The sequence below is a fragment of the Bufo gargarizans genome, chromosome 5 (assembly GCF_014858855.1).
Source record: "Bufo gargarizans isolate SCDJY-AF-19 chromosome 5, ASM1485885v1, whole genome shotgun sequence".
NCBI classification, from domain to species: Eukaryota; Metazoa; Chordata; class Amphibia; order Anura; family Bufonidae; genus Bufo; species Bufo gargarizans.
Window position 1 is genome coordinate 349,901,411 of NC_058084.1, and position 17,424 is coordinate 349,918,834.

A 17,424-nucleotide genomic window follows, 5' to 3' on the forward strand; every position below is an offset into this window, starting at 1 on the left:
TAGCCATGTTGGTTACTGGCATTACAGTATTTGGCTGTCCGGAACGCGTCATTGGGTACTATAAAGCATCCGATGACACGTGTACTGTAGACAGATAGTGTAGAGAATTTAATTAAATTTTTTGGTTAGGCAGGGTTGGTGTTAGAGACCCAAAAGTCCTTTTAAGGACTATTGTTGTATCTGGCAGCAATATATATTATTAGTGCAACCTGCGCTGAATTGCGTGCTATTGTTTGGCCGCTGCAGACAGCAACATTATATGCTCTACATCTCCTGTGTAACGTGTGCACAGCCTAAAAATATCTGTGACATCCAGTGTACTTTTTCTGTAGACGGTGCGGTCAGCGACATCATCTGCGCTACATCTCCTGTTTAACGTGTGGGCATACAAAAAATATCTGTGACATCCAGTATCCTTTTTCCTTAGACACTGCGGACAGTGACATCTGCACTACATCTCGTGTTTAACGTGTACGCATACTAAAAATATATGTGACATCCAGTGTACTTTTAACGTAGATGGTGTCCACTGCAGACAGTTACACTACCTGTGCTATATCTTCTTTATAACATTTGCGCATCCTAAATATCAGCGACATTCAGTCAAATTTTTTCGCTGCTGGTGGCAGCGACATTACCTGCGCTACATCTTCTGTATAACGTTTGCGCATCCTAAATATCAGTGACATTAAGTCTAATTTTTTTCGCCGCTGGTGACAGCGACATTATCTGCACTACATCTCCTGTATAGCATTTGTGCATCATAAATATCAGTAACATTCAGTCTAATTGGATGATGATAAGGAGGAGGAGCAGGATACAGTTGCCTCCGCTACAGAGGGTAGTACCCACAGCAGGTTTATTCCATCTGTTCAGCGTGGATGGGCCGAAGAGGAGGAAGAGGATGAGGAGATTGAGAGTCATCCTCCTGATGAGGACAGCAAAGTTTTGTTTGTTGGGACTCTGGCACACATGGCTGACTTCATGTTATGCTGCCTTTCCCGTGACCCTCGCGTTATACGCATTTTGGCCAACATCGATTACTGGTTGTTCACCTTTCTTGACCCTCGCTACAAAGAGAACTTCTCATCTCTCATTCATGTGGTGGAGAGGACTAACAAAATTGTGCAATACCAGAAGGTCCTTGTGGAAAAATTGCCCAAAAAATTTCCAGCTGACAAACCTGGCAGCAGAGTCCATAGTTCCTTGGGAAACCGAGGAGAGGAGACAAGGGGAACACACATCAGTTCCAACAGAGGCAAGGCAACAATCTCAAAGGCCTGGGACAGTTTCATAACACCCCGCCAGCACCCTCACCCTGATGCACGGCCCAGTGTCACAAGGAAAGAAAAGTTTTGAAAGATAGTGAAGGAGTACGTAGAAGATCGTGTAAGCATCCGCAATGATCCCTCTGTGCCTTACAACTATTGGATATCCAAGCTGAACACGTGGCACGAACTGGCGCTTTACACCTTGGAGGTGCGGGCCAGCCCTGCCACCAGCGTTTTGTCAGAGCAGGTATTTAGTGCTGCTGGGGGCATAATAATTGATAAGCGCATCTGACTGTCAACTGAAAATGCTGACAGGTTGACTCTTATCAAAATGAACAAGGACTGTATTGCCCCTGACTTCTCTGCTCCACCAGAGGAAAGCAGCTAAACATAAAGGCACTTTAAATGTGGCTTTTATGGTGTATTGAATACACTGTATTCCCATGTACTCCTTCCACCAGAAAAAAGGGTATATGGTTCAATCTTCCTTTCCTCATTCTCCTCCTCCTTCTCCATCATATCAACATGCCTATTAGGCTGCCCTCGCTCCTAATGTTTTAGAGGGTCAGCTCAACAGCAGGCCCTTAACCATAATTTTTATTTGATAGTTAGCTCAGCAGCAGGCACTCGCCCCTAATGTTTTATAGCGTCAGCTCAGCAGTAGGGCCTTCCCCCATAATGTTTTAGATTCTCAGCTCAGCAGCAGACCCTCGCCCATAATTTTTTCCATTGTCAGATCAGCAGCAGGCCCTCTCCCTTAATGTTTTAGAGAGCCAGCTCACCAGAAGACCCATAACCATAATTTTTTTGATGGTTAGCTCAGCAGCAGGCCCTCGTCCACAATTTTTTCCATTGTCAGATCAGCAGCAGGCCCTCTCCCCTAATGTTTTAGAGAGCCAGCTCACCAGAAGACCCTCAACCATAATTTTTTCGATGGTCAGGTCAGCAGCAGGCACTCACCCCTAATATTTTAGATGGTCCGCTCAGCAGCAGACCCTCACCCCTAATGTTTTAGAGGGTCACCAGCAGGCCCTTGCTCCTAATGTTTTTGAGGGTCACCAGCAGGCCAGCAATCATAATTTTTCAAGGGTGTGTATGATGCCCTCCTTTATGTGTAATAAAGGGTGTATTGGAGTGCCGGTTCCTTGTAATTTTTGGCAGCCCTTTCACTTAGTGGATAGGCTTTATGAGTGTAGGAGTCCCACTACCTGAACATTTGTACCACAATGTGAATGAGGCCCTCCTTTATGTGATATACAGGTTTTATCGGAGTGCCTCTTCCTTGTAATTTTTGGCAGCACTTGCACTTTATATACAAGTAAATATACAGGAAAGAATGTTTCCTAACAATTTTTTTTCAAAAATCGATTTTATCTTCGGTTTAGTGCATATTATAGTCAGTCTGTAAAATTGGCGTACCACTCGGACAACATCGTTCCCTACAGCGACTCTATGATACCACAACCCAGTACTGGCCTGACGTTGCAGAAGGTGAAGCACCAGAACAATTAAGAGATCCTGAAGATTTTGTAATGATAATTTCTGATCATCAGAACACCCTGCCAGAGTTCATAACAGAGATGTGAACATACCTCTAGGCCTTATGCAGAGAACTAAAGTCTCATTTACACTGGTTGAGCATTGGCCAAATAATCGCTAACAAGGAACGTTCGTTGTCAATTATCTGCCAGTGTCACTAAGTGTTGCTTATCTTTGAAGGGGATGGTGCACTCCAATGGGAAATAAATCCAAAGAGTCAGGATTTGCAGTAAACCAGTGGGCTTCTTTGCTGGAGGAACTAAAGTGCAAAACAATTCAGGCAATGCATTGAGCTGGCTTTTCCAGTACCCCCTCTGGTAGAAGGTTCTGTGCTTAGGAAAGTTCAGACTACATGTCCCTCTCTTTCTTAGAAGGCTGGTACACTGACCAAAGGGCTGGTGGCCCAAGGTCTGTGGCTCAATCATTCAGTTGGCTTCCTGGTCTTTGGGCTGGTGACCTAGGGTCTATGGCAGAGTATCTCTGTCTCAGCATGTTCTTCTGGTCACTTGTTTAGTGTGGCAGAGTCTCTCCTACTAAACACTGATCCCTATCTGCAGACCTCTCAAAGCTCTCATTGTTCCACTTCCACACAGTTTGTAACTCATCTAGAACCCTCTAGTGGGAGGGGTGAAGCTGGAGAAGCACAGCCTAACATTAGTGATGAGCGGGAGGTGCCATATTCGATTTTGCGATATTTCGCGAATATTCGATTGAATATTCGTGATATATTCGTCGAAATCGAATATTCGTAATTTTTCCAATTATCGCGAATAATATGTGATTTAATTAATCGCGTATTGCGATTTTTCTTTTAATAGTATAAGGCAACATCCCTATGACTAATTGACTATGGCTAGGCTAATATGTGTATTTTACGAAATTTCGTAATATTGCTCTAACTTCGTCTTTTAGAATATTACGAATATTATATTAGTTCGCTTTTTTTTATAAATAGAATAATTATAATAATTATCAGGTATTATAATTATTCTATTTATTTTTAAAAAAAAAGCTAAGTAACATAATCGCATAGCGAATTAAACTTAGCTGTCTCTATAGTAAACTTTCCTATATGATTGCTAGAATTTGCGAAGTTGATGAATAGGTAGCTAAAACGAAGATGGAGAATATCTTCGTTTTGTGGAATAGATGAATACATTCGTTATCTTCGTTTTGTGGAATATGACGAATACATTCGTCATATTCGCAAATTCTACCAAGCCATTGAAGCCAACCATAGTAAACCAGGTCCAAGTTGAAATCGCAATGCGATTAATATAACTCGAAATAATCGCATGGCGATTTCAACTTAGCACTGCTATATTCCATATTAGGCTAGAATTAACGAATATGGAATATAGCAGTGCTTAAGTTGAAATCGCAATTCGATTATTATAACTTGAATTAATCGAATTGCGATTTCAACGTAATTCTCAAATCCGACAGTACATTCTAGTATATGGAGACGTTCCCATGGTGATGGGGACGCTCCATGAGCACGTAAGTCGGCAGAAGGGGCAACGGGCACTGACTGGAGCATTAAAAAAAAACGAATATTCGATTTCGCGAATATATAGCACTATATTCTAAATATTCGCGAAATCTCGAAATCGCGATATTCGAGAAAAAGATTCGCAATTCGAATATTTGCGCTCAACCCTACCTAACATAAACAATGTTGTAGTTTCCAGCTGCCATAGACTTGAATTGTTCTTTAATAGAAGTCAATATGAATGACTAAACAGTTTCTGGACATAAACAACAGTCTGACAGAGCTAAACCAGATGGTCAACAGGTCACTAATCAGTTTTTTTTCCCTCCAAAAGTCAGCCTTTCATAATCCCTTATGGTACGTGTGGAAAATCACTAATCATAGTACAAGTTATCCTTTTAAAGTGCACTAAAGTAGTAAATTGATGGCTTTGCATTGTAGCAATAGGGGTAAATGTTCGCAAAATTCTCCAGGCCACTATATCTGTTCCTCTACTCATTTCATGGCCTGCTTTCCAGCAAGGCTGCTATTTCTCTGCCAGTAGAGTGTGTGCACACACTCCCTCAAGTTCTAAAAGGGCACTCTAACCTTCACCAGCTAATGGATGGTTACCACAGTGCATTTTAGGCACCTTTCTCTGAGGGACAGTGCCTGAGCAATAGGTGTTCTAGTATCCTGCTGAGGTGTCTGTTCTGTTGTCTGCCCATGTACTGACTTTCTACCCATTTGCTGGATTCTGACCCTCCTCTGCCTTACCTGACCTATGTCTAACCTCTGTATTTACCCTTTGCTAGCCGCACTGTCCTCCAAATGTTTACTGTATAGGACATACACTGCCTGCCCTAACCTTGCCTTGTCCTTCACTACAATTCTGCGTGACCCCTTGGTGTCCTGCACCAGTGTCACTGACCCATGTGGGCCAGCTGTCAATCACACAGAGACTACTCCCAAAGGTACTGGCCTGTTAAATAGTGAATACCAGGTGACATCCTCTATAACGCCCTTAGGATTAGCCCAAAGTAAAATCTGTTGGTTGACACTGTGGTTCCAAACCTACTGCCAGTAACATGCATAACTTATCAAAACCTACATCATAGACCATATTCACCTTATTTTAGTGCTTCTAGACAAGAGCATGGCTCGAGACACAACACTCAATATGGAGACGTTTTGGCCACAATGCAGTACACATTATAGTTCTGAGGCCTAAAGGATCTATTACACTGACTGATAGTCAGGCAGGACAAGCACCGATTGACTATAAACAAGATTATAGGCAAGCCTTTTTATTAGTCTATTAAACAGGCAAATGCAAAGTGAATGTTGGAAGAACGATTGCTCCTATTATTGAGCATGGTGGGAAAAAGTGTAGAAACCCTAGATATGCCCCAAAAAATGGACAAGCTTTTGGAGCATTTACATTAGTAAATCTGGGCCTGTGTTTCCAGACAAAGGTTACCTACACTAATAGACCTCCACATAGCCAGGTTTTGTCTGTTACAGACAGTTACAGAATTGTGTGGAAAGTTGATATGAACTTAGAATCAGTAAGCTGCAAAATACACATGACAAAAAAAGATGAATAGGTGGATACACTAGATACTTATGCAAACATTAGTCCTGCATGCTGGCATGTTCATCAGCAAACAGTATTTTGCTCCACCTATTTGCATTTATACTCACTGCAAAGCAACCTCCTAAAAGCAGTGTGGCCTACTTTTTCAACAGTTGAGAAATGAGTAGTGTAGGAGCATAACTGTTTCAGTTCCAGTGAAGTTTTGTTGAATTTTAGAAAATTTTGCTATAAGCATCAAAGATCGATCTCCCTAGGCAGTAGAAAGGTTGAGGATGGATACTGGTTGTATTGAGTGAACTTTTGTTTTCAAGTTCGCCGTACAAGGTTCGGGATATATAAGAATATTGTTATGGATTCTGCTACCACGGACCATGTATGCCAAACTTGAAAACAGAAGTTCGCTCAACACTACACACTGACAAGACATCTACCATTTATGGCAGGCTTAAAGAGGTTGGAAAAACATAACTGATTGCTTTAAGAAACAGTGCCAACTCTGTCCATTGGTTGTGTCAGGTATTACTGCTCAGCTCCAATAATGTAAATGGGCTGAATTCGAATGGCATAATTTGTGGATAGGTTTGGTGCTGTTTAGAGCAGCCTCGTTTTTCTAAATCTGGAAAACCCATTTAAGGCCAAAATACTAAAGGTCCTGTCTTTAAGACTTTAAACATCCCTCACATTGTGCAATAACCCTACGTAATCAGGCGTCAAGAAGTTATTATATGTGGCTAATTAAGCATTGAAGAGAAAAGTGATCTTCTCCTCGCCTATTATTGCTAATGAAACTGTTAATTCCTTTACCCCGCCAGATTTGTGATGATAGGTTAGAACTTTGGTTTCTGTTCAAGTTCAAGCTAGTCTGAATCTGATAAGTGGCCACAATGGATATGGCAGTTTCACCTGAAAGCCACATGTGCTGCAAAGTTATTGCAAACAGTGCTGAGTGCTCTCCCAGACTCAGAGTGTATTTGCTTCTTCTGGAATGCTATGCACTTGCACAGTGCCATTACCTCTTATTTGCTCTGTATGACTCATTTAGATCAAAAGTCCCTTGGGGTGATGTTTACTCTGTCTTTGCTCTCTGCTTTGTTAGGTATTTATATCTCATCTGAATTTAAATTACTTTTACACAGTGTGATTAGAGCAGCAAGTGGTAAGGAATTTACAGATTATCACTGTCCTACTTTTTACAGGGAGTTTACAAATAATGTGCTTTAAAATGCAGAATAAATTGTACCACACCATGTTTTCTACCAAAGGAAACCAAGATAAGGCTCTATCACCATTTGAAATAAATAGTATCAAAGACCTTTGGGAATCCATACTTATTGGACTCATTTTCTAAAGAGTGGCATTTTACACACCAATTTTAGTAAAAAACATGTGAGAGGAATATCCAAAAGTATCTAGAAAGCTGCTGTCCGCAGCCTGCCTCCTCCCGCCCACACAATGACCACTTTTTGGAAAAGGGTGAGGTTGTCTGAAAAAGGTATAAAGTCGCAAACTTATCCATATGAAACAAGGTAGCAAATAAGTGAATTCAAATGATTGAAATGACTTGTCATAAATATTAGTTTAAGAATTCAGGTATTATATTATACATACCCAAAACATATGAAAAAGATATGGAACATGGCATTGCACAGAGTAATTTTGTATGCTGCTATATGGTGCTCCATATAGTGTCCTACTATGGAGATACTCTCCTGAAGAATTATGAGTCTGATGGATCATGCCATAATTTTCTCAGAGATTCCATATGACAAACAGGACATACTCTGTACCTTGTGCACCTCCATATGAAATTAGGCATACAGTGGTCAAGTAGGGTCCCATAGAATTATTTAGGTTCTATAGTGCAGTGCTGTATAAGAAATAGCAATGGTGTAGTGCTCTATCTTTAGTATTGTATTTCACACATTATCATTTTTAGTGTTTGGCTGGATTTGGTCCAATATAGGTAATGTCCAGAACACAAAGATGCAAGGACTCAAAAAAAATACTTAAATAGGTTGTGTCACCTCACATATTGGTGGTATATTGCTAGTATATGCCACCAATTGTAGTTCACATAGTATTCTATATGTGCCACTTTGTGGTGGCTCTGTGACCTGCTTCTATCTAGCGAACAGGGCCCTTAAAAAGAAGGAGCCCACAACATGCATGAGAACGCTCGGCTATTTTTGGAAGTTCACCTCCACTGCCAGAAATTGCCAAGCAAGCACCCAACTATTTTTTGGAACTCCCATAGAAATGAATTGAGGGTGGCTGTGCATGCCTGACTGCTCTTCATTCACTTCAGCGGTCCTATTCTGGAGATAGGGTTGGGTCCCAAAGGTGGGACCCGACCTATTTTACATTGATTGCATATCCTAGCTATATACCACCAATGTCTGAGGTGAGACAAAGCCTTTAATATAAAATATTTCCATTAGTCATGAACAGAACATGTACTACATACTAAGGAGCCATAGGCACTCTGTGTGCTGCTGTATGGTTCCTCCAAAAGGCCTTATATTATGGAGATTTCTCTAATGAAACTTTTGCTATCTCTGCAAGTATTCCAGACAATGTTTGTGGAACCACTGTGCCAACCAACAGATTTGGTTTTCAGCTAAACCTAACTGTATTATCCTGGTGGCTCTATAGTTTTCACCCTTTAACCCCTATATTGGGATTCAGACTTCACTGTAGGGAACACATCAGACTACTACCACTTGGAGTAGTTACAGTGTGGGTGGCTGCTTACCCCAGAGGTCAAAAGACACCAATGCAAAGCATCAAAGGGACAGGCAAATTCTAGTTTAGTAACAAGCTGAGGTCAGGGCAGGCAGAGTTTGTGTAAATCTGTAAAACAAGTCCGAGGTCAGGACAGGCAGTAAAGGATCAATATGTTAAACAAGCACAGGTCAGGTAAGGCAGAAGAGGGCCAGAGTCAGGAATCAGGCAGAAATCGGTACACAGGCAGACAATCAGATAGAGCACACCTTAGCATGAACTAGCAGACCAATGAACCTATTGTTCAGTTACAGAATGAGACAAACAGCATAACATATATAGCAGATGCTAATTGATAGATTTGAAGCAGCCCTGCAATATGGGAATGATCACAGAATGAAGTAAGGTTCAATGAAGAATATCTCCAATAGACACACAGGACACTAGTGCCAGGGCCCGCTGCAGGAGCGCTGGACCTGCAACAGACACAAGGAGAGGTTTTCCAAGGATTATGTGAGAATCTATGAGAAAAAAAAGTGCCATGTGGTGCCACACAGAGCCACCACATGGTGGCACATATAGAATAGTATGTGACCTACAATGCAGTCCCTGCAGTGCCATATGGGTAAGTGCACATGACAGTGCCATGTGCTTGAACACTTAGGTAGTGTCTTCCTATGAAAGTAGTCAATAGGGGATTTGGTACATAGGGGATTTGGAGATTCATTTGCACACAACTCAGGACAGGGACTGATGTGGCTGCAATGTTTGCTGAGAGGTGTGAAATATGATGGTGTTTTATGAATACAATGTAGTAACTTGATACAGTTTTCTATATCCTCCTCAAATATACAATAATTTTACAGCTCCTTTAGCTACTTAAACAGAAAAAACGTAGTTAATGATTTGTAATAAATAAAATGTGTTATTACCGCATTAGACTTAATTGTTCCTATTGTGACAACTGTTTCTCCCACACACAGGTTTTTAAGAGTCTACAAAAAAAAATCACAACAATTATTAAGAAGCTTCGGTGCATGGTTTTGAAAAATTTCTGAACACAACCTCATTTTAGAAAGATCCCTGGATCCATTCATTACCCTCAGTGCATTAAATCTTTATAAAGAGGAAAGCAAACTGCTGCCTTTGTTACTTTTCAGGTTTCTACATTGCTTTTGGCCACCCAGAGAGAGCCTTTCTTTTGCACTTTGTCTTTCAAACAACCTTCATGCTTTTCGGGGTATAAAGTAGTAGGAGGGAATACAGATGTATAAATGAGGCCATACTTTAATGAGTTTTACGGTTTTCTTAGACTAGGGAGCAGCAACAAAAGCAGCTCTAAGAGGTGGTATTTTCAGTTATCTTACATTTGGAATGCATTAAAGAAAAAAAATAAAATTACCAACCACAAAAGAACCATAAACTATAATTAGCTATGAAGCAATTAATATGAAATGCAAAACATCAGTACAACTTTCCATGTCGGACCCCACAAACTGTTGCATGCACTGGAGTTTCTGGAGACAGCACAAGGTTAGAACAGGTTACCATAAAGCATTTTCTTTTCCCTATCTGTAGCTGTATAACACTACAGTACACATCTGAGCCATTCTCAATCTAATGACAGTGTGGTCATCGTGTTCCCAGAAATCTCTTAGATACATCCTGTATCTTGTAGAACATTGGCATGATGTTTCAGGATGGGAACTGCTAACTCTCCCATAATGACATTGTTCTGAAATGATTTTAAAACACGTTGTGTACTGTAATGAGATTACTTAATAATGACTCCACATAAGCAGGAAGATTAGTAATGAGCATGCACGTAACTGGCTCAGCTGATTAGGAAATGTGATGCATAAATAATGACAGAGAGGCAACCTAGACCATGTGTTACTACTTATCTCATAACAATGCTGAATTATTCTCATGGAACATAAGCAAGGTAAACTTGGGTTAGGATGATCTTTTCATTTGGCTACAACATGTCAGTCAAACTACCTAAAGCTAAGTTCACATCTCTGTTTGGTAAATCCGGTAGTCTGTTCTGGCAGAGGAGCAGACTACCTAAACCCACCGTCTCCGACATAGCCAGGCGCCGGCCGATTTCGATTCAATATAATGATCATACCTTATTGCGGATGCAATTAAGGGGTGACATGGTGTCAATTACTTATACTATGTGGTTCTTACCTGGTAACAGATGCCAAGTGGTGCAGTCTGCAGATCTCGTGTGGGAAGCATATTCATCTGATAGGTTGGAATCCAAGCTGGCTCATGAGTACCTATAAAAGAGAGAGAATGTCAGTTGGTTGGTGCGCATTCAGGTAACGGCAGCGCCGAGACCCTCCCCTTTTACTTAAAGGGGTTCTGCACTTTCATTTAACTGATGATCTATCCTCTAGATAGATCATCAGCTTCTGATCGGCGGGGGTCCAACACCCGGGACCCCCGCCGATCAGCTGTTTGAGAAGGCAGCGGCGCTCCAGCAGCGCCGCGGCCTTCTCACTGTTTACCGCCGGGCCACCCGCCCACTGACGTCACGACTTGTATCAACTAGAGTGGGCGGGGCTAAGCTCTGTTCACTTGAATGGAGCTTAGCCGCGCCCACTCTAGTTGATACAAGTCGTGACGTCAGTGGGCGGGCGGCCCGGCGGTAAACAGTGAGAAGGCCGCAGCGCTGCTGGAGCGCCGCTGCCTTCTCAAACAGCTGATCGGCGGGGGTCCCGGGTGTCGGACCCCCGCCGATCAGAAGCTGATGATCTATCCAGAGGATAGATCATCAGTTAAATGAAAGTGCAGAACCCCTTTAATTGTCACAATATTTAGTATGGGGGAATAGTCACTCTTTGAGTGGGCTATGTGATGATGTTTATTGGTCAGTTTCATGAAAGTTGAGTTATTATTGGTAGTAATTTAATAATTTAAAGTAACATATATAACACCGTGTTATATGAAAGTTGGAGTAATCTTTGAGTGCATATTTATATAAAGTGATTAAGAAAGATACGGTTTGGAGTAAAAGAATTTAAGACACCATGAGATCCGGTGGGTTTCTGGCATAAATGCTGGCTTTCTGCACGAAAAAAAACTGCTGCATGTACGAACCCTTATCTCCCGGGAGTACAAAAGGATCAGGTAAAAATATTTTGTCCAATCTTTGTCACCCTCAAGATCATCTGTCGGGGAGAGTCAGGAGCTCCTCACACACATTAATGTGCTTGTCGAACCAGACGTTTTCAGTGGGTTCGATCCCCAAAAGACTAATATGTATGGCCAGCTTTAGGTCCACATGCATACTATATATTATAGCCAAACAAAACTGCCATTTTTGGTGCCATGAGTTGATCCCAACTTTACAGCAATATGAGGTCGGGGAGAAAAAGATTGGGCACCCGCTAAGAGATACTGGCAGCATCTTTCTTCTCTCTCCCTATTAAAACCACACACATACATGCTCAGCCAAACCGAGCGTGTATGGGTTAGTCGGAAGAGACACAGGTAGCTGTCGGCCTAAGAACAGTTTTGGCTGACAGCATTTAAATGTGTAGTTGTAGTAACTTACAAAAATTTACATGAAGAAAACTCAAATTAGAGATTATTTCCCCCTAAAAAAAGATTACTTGTAAATTCAAACCCTTGAACCGTTGTATTTTGCCAGCTTATTAAACATCGTATTCAGCTGTTTCGTAGAAGGATGTGTGACATCCAGTATGACCTCTATAAGGCCACCATTAGGTCAAGTCTACAAGTTTGCAAAAAATGTGATAAATCACATGGTAGAACAATGCAAGCACAATGCAAGTGAATGGGTTTCCCAAAATCCCACTCAGATGATGCAGATATACAGGTTTCTGGGCATGCAGTGAATTTTTACTGTCACAGATTTTTACTTTGGAATTTATTCATTGCACTGCAGAGGGTATAATCCATGGCAAAATCATGGCCAAACATGTACCTAACAAAGTAGATTGCTGAGGATTTCAGGATCATTCATATAGTGAACATAATCTGCTGAGTGCGGCCAAGACCTTACATAATAACTAGTTGGATATGGTTCAGAAACCGCGGGGGTACTGTTACGATGATCATGCGAGCAGTCATCCAACTGTCTAAGCAGCAAGTATACCTAAGTAAAGGCTGAAAAGATTTAACAGACATTCACATCACAACCTGTGAGTGGCCACATATAGCAAAAACATAATGTCACACCACTCATCAAGGGATATGTCATGCCAAGAGGAAAAGCAAGGAAGGACACATCTGTACTAATGACAGGAATTGTGTATACGATTTCCAAGTTGATTCAGTTGCTGGGACTAGAAGTTTTAAACTGTGAGTATAAGCAGTGAGATGAGTTACATGTTAACTAAATGTTCTCATAATCCAGAACTTCAGGGGTTAAAGCTCTCAAACTCCACTTACTGTATTCCTCAGATTCAGACATGTGTTCAGCATCCTATTTTTAGGAATCAGTGCTGTAGTTCATACATCTAGTCACATCTTGATGTGGAATCCACTGCTAGGCAGCCACAACGGATGAACCCACATCCAAATTTTCAGCATGACAAACTGCGTCTACGTCAGAAATCCGAAGGTTTACATGCTTATCCAGATATTTTATTGATTTCCTATAGAGCTAAATTGAAAGAACCATGCATTTGTGGTCACCTCTCTACTCACAGGGCAAGGCCCCATCTGAAGATAGTTGTGAATCCAAGAAGTGGCACCCATACCTATCAGACTAAATGTGCAGATGGGATAATCCTCTAAATTATTATCTATGGTTTTGATAATTTGCAGAAATAAAATGGCTTGAAAGGGTTGTCCATTCTCATGATAATGATGACCTATCCTTATCAATATCAGATCAGCGGGGGTATGACTTGTAAGTTATCAATATCAGATTAGCGGGGGTATTACTTGTAGCACCCTCGCCAATCAGCTGTTTGTCCTGTGTTTTCTTCAGTGTTTAAGTGCACGCCATCTCACCGGTAGCGGTGGTACAGTGTACTTACAGCTGTTCATTCCATTCAGTTGTAATTACACTACACCACCGCTATAAACAGCGTGCAGTTAAACACTGAAGACAAGGCAGCACTCAGACCCCCCCGATCCGATAGCGATGACTTATCCTGAGGATAAGTGCACAACCCTTTTAAAGTGCAACTGTCTTAATATTTATTTCATAAAACACTAGCACACCTGAATAACTGCCATTTTTATATATTTATATACTTATATATAATTATACATTTAAGTGCCATCTTTCTCAGATTGCAGTGGCCTGTAGTTCCTATTTCCTTGTCTGCAGGTTATCTGCAATATTCATACACCTTAAGGAGGGGTTCACATCACCATTATGGATTCCATTTTTGTTTTCCGTTATAACATGGTTATGATGGAAAATAACGGAATCCATAAGACGGAAGTCAAAAGAGGCATTCCGTTTTGATCCTTTATAATACAAGTCTATGGGCAGCATAACAGATCTGTCCTGGTTTCCATTATGCAGGAGTCCAGTCCTGCATAACGGAAACCAGGACGGATCCGTTCAGGGCCGTCTTTAATATTGATTGGACCCTGGGCAAGAATTTACTTGGGCCCCCTGGATCCCGCCTTCCCACACCCTAGCATGCAATCTCGCCCTCCACCACAACACACACACAAAAACAATCCACACACCTCGTAGAGTAGTAAACTTTAATAATGATGAGCGGCCACTAGAGGTGTTCCTTGGCAGTAATGTAAATACTGCCTTCTTTCTGAAAAGGCAGTGCTTACATGAAAAAGCTTGCAGAGACATGCTATAGACACCAGAACTACTACGTTTAGCTGTTGTGGTTCTGGTGACGATAGTGTCCCTTAATATAGAGGGAAAAAAAGAATCAGCACAAAAGTATATAATAAAATGGCTGTATCATTACTCAAAAAATTAAAAAAGCCCAACTTCTGACACAAATATATAGTATTTTGCAGATTACTTTTTTATATATATATTTTTTTTACAATGTGCAGATAGTACTGTACTACTAACCCCTCCATCCACCCCTACATACAGGGTTAGGCTACTTTCACACTTGCGTTCTGGTGTCCGCTTGTGAGCTCCGTTTGAAGGGGCTCACAAGCGGCCCCGAACGCATCCGTACTGCCCTAATGCATTCTAGTGGATGCGGATCCACTCAGAATGCACCAGTCTGGCAGCGTTCAGCCTCCGCTCCGCTCAGCAGACGGACACCTGAACGCTGCTTGCAGCGTTCGGGTGTCCGCCTGGCCGTGCAGGATCCGTCCAGGAGTGCGGATCCATCCAGACTTACAATGTAAGTCAATGGGGACGGATCCGTTTGAAGATGACACACTATGGCTCAATCTTCAAACGGATCCGTCCCCCATTGACTTTACATTGAAAGTCTGGACGGATCCGTCTGAGGCTACTTTCACACTTAGAATTTTTTTTGCAATATAATGCAGACGGATCCGTACTGAACGGAGCCACCGTCTGCATTATATGAGCGGATCCGTCTCAGACAGATCCGCTCTGAACGCCAGTGTGAAAGTAGCCTAATACAGCTCCACATACCTCTTACATCCAGTGATGTCTCTTTGATGTAGATGTTCTCTTTCCTCATCTTTTCCCTTCAGACCAGACCACCATTTTTCAGCCATTTCTCGTCTCTGCAGTTTGACAAACAAAATCTTAGTTTACTACTTTTCCATTATCCTCCCATCTTCTGGACAAATCATCCTACCACCGCCAATACTGTGCCACTGTGCTCCCCAATACTATACTGCAGAAACAGATAAACCCCACTGATAATAGTAGTACCACACAAATAATGCCTCCTTCAATAATTATTGGCACACAGTGCCCTAAAATAACTGCGCCCAGCAAATAGTGCCAATAGTGCCCCTGACACTAATAGTGTAAACATAACGTCCCCCAAAAATAATTGTGGTAAGCTGATACTGTGCTGAAGTGCCCCCACAGTAATAGTGCTCCCAAAAGTCCCACCAATAGGAATAATTCTCTGCTAGAGCACGCATGGTAGTAATAGTGCTCCTACAGTGCCCCCAAGATGTCCCCACTGTGCCCCAGAAGTAATAATGCTCCAATAGTGCCCATACTAGTAAGCATGTTCCCCATAGACCCCCAGTAGTAATAAAGGCCATCATAATGCCCCCAGTAGTAATAATTCTCCTTATAATGTGCCAGTGCAAAAAATACCCCCTTTTAATGCCTCCAGTTTAGCTAATGTCCCCATAGTTCCACCGTAATGTGCCAGTATAAAATACCACTATATAGTGCCCCCAGTAAATGCCCCCATAGTGCTCCTCTCCCCCCTTCTTCATAGTGCCCCCATAATATACCAGTATAACATGCCCCATATATAGTGCCCCAGTAGATGTGCCAGTAATAGTACCATCTAAAAAAATAAAACACTTATACTTACCTCCATCAGGCTGTCAGCGATGCGATGCAGGCCTCTTCAGCCTGTCAGAGGAACAAGGAAGACACCTCTCCCTCCCCTGCCCCGCTGCAGCACTTCCATTTGTATCTCTGCCCTGAGGATGGCGATACAGATGACTATGGAGATGAGCGCTTCTACAATGGAAGTGCTTATCTCCCTGTGCCCTGCCGCCGTCCCCCACGTCACCAGTCACCAGCGGAGCTCAAGAGGCAGCTGCCTTGGGCCCCCCAGGAGCAACTGGCCCCTGGACAGTTGCCCCTTTTTCCCCGCTTTAAAGACGGACCTGGATCCGTTATGCTGCGCACAAACTTGTATTATGATGGAATGCAAAACGGAAGCCTTTAAAAGGTATTCCGTTTTGCTTTCCATCATAATATAAGTCTATGGGTAATCATAACGGATCCATCTGGTTTCCGTTATGCAAAACGGAAAAAAATGACTTTTCCGTCTTGCATAATGGGAACCAGGCAGATCTGTTATGATTCCCATAGACCTCTATTATGACGGATCAAAACAGAATGCCTATTAAAGGTTATTTTCAGTTATAACCATGTTATAACCATGTTATAACGGAAAACAAAAACGGAATCCATAACGGTGATGTGATCCCGCCCTGATTCACTTCTACTCAATCATCCAAAATCTGTCAAGAATAATATAGTAAAAAGCATGACATGAGGGTGAGTAGCTCTAGTTTCTCTGTGAGTCTTATATTGCATGCTGTGAGAGTAGTAAGAGGGGCAGGAGTAAGGAGCCTTCTGACTGGCTCTATGCATTTACAATGGTATGCAGAGGAATAAAAAGACCTTAAAAACACAAGTTAGACACATGGAGGGGAAATTTATCACACCTTGCACTTCATAATCCGTTCAAAAAGCCACAAAAATAGAGTTTCATGACTTTTTGGGGTTTACCTGTGCATAAAAATATTTTTGCACTTTTACACCACTCACTCCAGTTTCAAGAGTTGGTGTGGTTAGCTATGTTAGTTTCACTCCAGATTTTCACTCCAGATGTATCAACGCACTTCACTGGTGCATCTATTTGTGGCAAAAGCATTTAGTGGCCTATTTCATTATAGAAAGAAAAAATTATACACACTCCACTGGTGCAGTTATTTGTGGCAAAAGCGTTTAGTGACCTATTTCAGTACAGAAAGAAAAATATATTTTCAGTTTACTTCGGCGGTTATATTTCTTGAAAGCGTTTAGTGGCCTATTTCAGTACAGAAAGAAAAATATATTCTCAGTTTACTTCGGCGGTTATATTTCTTGAAAGCGTTTAGTGGCCTATTTCAGAACAAAAAGAAAAATATATTCTCAGTTCATGTCGGTGGTTCTGTGTGTTGAAAGCATG

At 41.7% G+C, this 17,424-nt stretch overlaps 1 long non-coding RNA gene across 1 annotated transcript in view; it reads right to left on the reverse strand.

Annotated features, from left to right (window-relative positions):
• Nucleotides 1–17,424, reverse strand: part of LOC122939594 — a 422,656-nt gene that overhangs the window by 18,863 nt on the left and 386,369 nt on the right. Inside the window, exons 6-7 of the long non-coding RNA XR_006390118.1 lie at nt 10,793–10,884; nt 9,532–9,594 (exon numbers count right to left, since the gene is read on the reverse strand). This is a non-coding gene — a long non-coding RNA (uncharacterized LOC122939594). The remainder of the gene's footprint in view (nt 1–9,531; nt 9,595–10,792; nt 10,885–17,424) is intronic.